The sequence below is a fragment of the Lucilia cuprina genome, chromosome 4 (genome assembly GCF_022045245.1).
Source record: "Lucilia cuprina isolate Lc7/37 chromosome 4, ASM2204524v1, whole genome shotgun sequence".
Classification (NCBI taxonomy): Eukaryota; Metazoa; Arthropoda; class Insecta; order Diptera; family Calliphoridae; genus Lucilia; species Lucilia cuprina.
In genome coordinates, this window is record NC_060952.1 from 86,439,608 (window position 1) to 86,445,085 (window position 5,478).

Sequence of the window (5,478 nt, forward strand, 5' to 3'; positions counted from 1 at the left end):
TTGAATAACTATTATGAATGAGCCCGTTGGCACGAGACAACTGTAATTTGATGTGCTTAGAGTTGGAAAAAAGTGTTTCGTAAAAATGTATGTTCCCACGACAATTACTGTTTCATGTAATATAAAAACAGCTGAAGAGAATAACATGTTCCCACGATAACACCAAATGCTTACTTTTTACTTTGAATAACTATTGTAAATAAACCCGTCCGCACGATACAACTGTAATTTGATGTAACAGTTCATCAGGTTAATAAAGTTGAAAAAAGAAGATTTTACATAATATTTTATAAATAAAAATTGTAAGAATTGTTTAATTGAGCTGAAATATTTATTAAGTTATTAAGGTAAAGCTTAACTTAAACTTTAGCATTTTTGTTATAATTAAAGTTTTGATAAATCAGATTTAATAAATTTAAAATAGAAATCATTTGTTTTTTCTTTTCCCAAAAAAATCATTATTTTTTGAATTTTTGATAAGAATAAATGTGTTTGGCTTAAAACAAATTTTAACTTTTCTTTGTTTTTTTTTTTTGTAAGTTTTATAATTTAGATTGCTTTTGTTGTTGTTGACAGTTATTTTTGTTTTTTTTTTTAAATACTTAAGACATAAACATTTATTTATTTTTTTAATTTTCTAAATATTTTATTTTAATTTTTTTTTGTTTTATATATAAAATTTAAGACTTAACCTGTTGATATTTTGTTTTTTTTTTAAATTTATTAATAATTTAAACATTGCTATTATTAAGTTTATAATATATATATATATTAAAAGAATAAATTTTTAAAAAAATTTTATATATATTTATTATTTATATATATTTGGTTTTTTCTTTTTTTATTTTTGTTAAAAAAAAGGCGCAATTTATGATATGCATTAGTAAGTAAATTGTTATATAAACAATTTGCTTAAAAGTTTGTTTGTTTTGCTTTTGTTTTTTTTTAAGTTAATAATATAAAGTTAATAAAGTTTATGTTTTTTATATTAATTTTTAAGTAAAAGTTAAAATTTGTTTAAAGGGAAAAATGTTATATTTTTAAGTATTGTTATAATTGGAGAAAATTATTAATAATGGACGGAATTTTTAGTAAATTAAATATAGAGAAAAAAAAATATAATAATAATTAATAATTAAAAGGCAAGTTTGTTTTATAAAAAAAATCATTTAAAAATTATTTTTTTTTTTAAATTTTAAAAATTATTTTTTTATAATTTTAAAAATTATTTTTTTATAATTTTAAAAAATTATTTTTTTTCAAATTTTAAAAATTATTTCTTTATAATTTTAAAAATAGTTTTTTTAAAAATTATTATGTTTTTTATTAACTTTTTAGAAAAAAATTATTTTAAAATTATAAAAAAATCAAATTTTAAATTTTTTTTTTATAAATTATAAAAAAATAATTATTTAAAATTATAATTTTTAAACTAAAATTTTTTAATTTTTTTTTATTTAATTTTTAAATTAACAAAATAAAGTAGTTTTATTTAGTTTAAAGATGTTTTAAATAATAAATTATAACTTTGGTTTGTCTAGTTTAAAACTACTTGTTAATATGTTGTTGTTGTATTTTTTTTTAATTTTAATATTTTAATTTATTAATTTTTTAAAATATTTTTTTTTAATATTTTTTTGTTTGTTTGTTTTGCTTTAAACAATTAATAATTGATATTTAGTAAGGACAACTTTGGTAATAAACAAATTCATTATTTTCTTTTTTTTTAATAATTAATTACTTTTTGCTTAATTTATATATTTTTTTTCTTAAAATTTATTAAAAAAAATTATTATTTTTTTTAAATAAAAATTATATTTAATATTTTGTTTTATAAAAAAAAAATTTACTAAAAATATTTTTTTATTTTATAATATTTTAGTTTAAAAAACCCCAAGTTTTTTTAATTTTAATAATTAGTTTGTTTTAATTTTAAATTAAATCTTTGATATGTTTTTGTTTTAATTTGTTGTTGCTGTTTTTTTAGTTTTTTTTTTCACTATTTTAATGCAATTTATTTTAGGAGCTTTTAACTGTTAATTGAATTGATTGTTCTAGCTTTAGATCTCCTAAGAAAAAAACTTCGGCATTTGTTTGTTTTTTTTTGCTAATTTTAGGCCCTTTTTATAAATATTCAAGTTTTTCTTTTTTTTATTAAAAACAATTTACAAAATTTTTCAAAAATTGTTGCGGTTGTTGTTGTTTTTATTAAATTGTTTCCAGTTTTTGTTTTAATAATAATATTTTTTTTAATTTAGTTTTATCTTTATTTTTAAATGTCCTTTTTTTGGTTGTATATAAAGTTAAAAAGTGGGCGGAAATATATATGTAGAGAGTAGAGTTTGAGTAAGAGAGTATAAAGTTTTTTTGTTGTTGTTGTAGTAGTTATTAGTTAGTTATTATTAATAATAATAGTTTATAGTTGGACAATTTTTAAAAATTAAAAATTGTATGTGGGAGTAAGTTTTGTTAAAACGTTTTAGCTTTAAAGCTCAGAGAAAACTTAAATTATTAAAAAAATAACTTAAAATTCAATAATATTATGATTACCGCAACCATATTATGTTAAATAACATTATATACATGTATAAAGCAAACAAGTTTTTGTATGCTTCCACCTTGTAATATAACTTAATGTTATAATAAAATATGATTGCCATAACCATATTATAGTTGTAATCTCTGGCTGTATTGTTTGTTATTTAAAAACTTTTATTGTTTTGTAAATCTTTTCCTTTTGTTTTACTTTTATTTTATTTTTTTTATATCTGTTCAAGTATTTGCTTTAAAGAGTCTTTTTTTTAAGTTATTTCCATAAACCTCCAAAAATTTTCATTGTTTTTTTTAATATTTCTTGTTTAATTATTTAATTTTCTTTTTTTTTTGTTTTTGTTTAAATTTTGGAAACCTTGCTTATATGTATGTATTTTTAATAATTTATTTTATTTATTTATTTTGTTGCTAAAAATTCTTAGGCAAAATTGCTTTTATCTCTATTAGCAAATTGCTTTGTTTGTCGTTGTTTGTCTTTGTTAATTTTCAATTTAATATTTTTATATTAATATTTATTTTTAATTTTAAATTTTTATATTTTTAATGAAACTTAAGGGAAACTTTATTTGAAAAAAACAGAGCTTTTCTTTTGGTTTTTTTTTGTTATGTTTTGTTCTAAAAAAGGGCACATACGGTTAAGCTATACTTAAACTGTCTAAACTATTTCCATGTCTTTTTATTTTGTATTTAATTTTTTTAATATTACGTTTAAGCCTTTAAATATATATATGTAATTTTTTCATAATCATAATATTATTTTATTTATATTTTTATATATATTATTTCTTTTGTGAGTTTTTTGGGCAACTGAAGTCTATGGTTGTCAATTCCTTTTTTTTGTTTTTAATGAGAAAATGTGTAAAAATTATTAAATTTTTAATTTGTAAAATAAAATAGAAGAAAAGATCAACAAGTTCAATTAAATATTATGTTTTACTGAATCTTAACAAACATATAATTTCTTTTAATTTACAGTTTCTTTAATTTACAACAGAACTGGAACTGGAACAGAACTAGTACAGAACTAGAACAGAACTAGAACAGAACTAGAACAGAACTAGAACAGAACTAGAACAGAACTAGAACAGAACTAGAACAGAACTAGAACATAGCTAGAACATAACTAGAACATTACTAGAACATAACTAGAACAGAACTAGAAAAGAACTAGAACAGAACTAGAATAGAACTAGAACAGAAATAGAACATAACTATAAGAAGAACTAGAGCAGAAATAGAACATAACTAGAACAGAACTAGAATAAACCTAGAACAGAACTTGAACAGAACTAGAACAAAACTAAAACAGAACTAAGTAGAACAGAACCAGAGCATTAGCTAATGACTTAAGCAAATTTTATATTTTAATATTCACATATATTTCATGATTTTTTTTAATTTTCAATTTTAGGGTTATGAAGGATCTCTATTAAAAGTAACTAGTAAAAATGGTAAAACTGCATCGGTAAGTATGACGTTCCTTACAGCACCTTCTAAACCCACTATAAACATAATTAAATAAACACTTTCACCTCTCTATTTCCTTCAGCCTGTTGGCTTTGTAACATTCCATACTCGAGCTGGCGCAGAAGCAGCTAAACAAGATTTACAGGTAATAATTACATTTTTTTATTTAACTAACTTAAGTTTAAGTAAATTAAAAATTGTAAACTATTTTGTATAACCTTTAGAAAATTCGTTGCAAAAAAAAACTCTATATAAAAAAGTTAAAAAGTCTCCCATTTCAAGAAAGCTCTAAAACTTTTTATTAGTACAAAAGACAACAAAAAAAATAAACAGTTTAACAACAAACAACACCCATCAAAATCAATTAAAACAAATTCAAGAAAACAAACAAACAAACAAACCAACTGGCACAACACTTTTGCAATGTAATTTCTTTTACATATAACTATATACAAATAGTCTTAAAAAAACTGAATGTTTGACATTTAATGAGAATGTTTCATTATGAAAAAAATACGCAAAATTTTCTTTACAGAATTTTGTTGAAAATACACAATTTCTCTTTCACTTACACACATTTAAAAGAACACATAATACACACTTTCCAAAGAAAAACATTCATTATTTGGTAAAATTTTATTACATATATTATGAATATATAATAAATCTTTGTTGTTTTCCCGCCCCCTTTTGACCTCTAGTTTATTAAGTATTTCTTATGTAAAACAAAGAAAAACTGTCAGCGGTACCAAAAACCAAACAACGTCACGCATTTTGTATAGCACCCACTTAAATATCAAATGATATATTTAACTGTATTTATCTTTTAGATAAAATCTGATATCTATTTAAATATATATATATTGCCTTGCCCACTTAAACGGATATGTATGGTTCTGTAATTTACTATTTTAATTAAAAGTAAAAAAACACTTTTATTTTGCTTTCATTTATACTATTTAAATATATTACTATAGTTTCAAGTTTTCTTTTATATTTTTCCTTTACATTAATTTAAATCACTGCATTTATAGAATTTTTCTTGTATTTATTGGGTCTGTAATTAATTAATGAGGGGTTAGAGCTAGAGAGCTTGCTGTAGCAAAATGTCACTATTTGAATGTGTTACTATTTTAAGTCAATCTTCTTTATTTGGCACCAATTTTACACAGTCTGAAAGGGTTTAGGGTTTTGTTAAAAAGAGTGATCGTGTTAAAACAGAAGGAAAAGATTTTCCTAAATCAATTTTAAAAATTTCAATATGACATTGTTCCCACATTTAGAAATTCTCCACAAGTAAAAATTAACTTTAGAAGTATAAACTGATTTTGATCGGATCGAATTGAAAGCAAATTTGAACTAAAACTGAACTAGAACTGAACTAGAACTGAACTAGAACTGAACTAGAACTGAACTAGAACTGAACTAGAACTGAACTAGAACTGAACTAGAACTGAA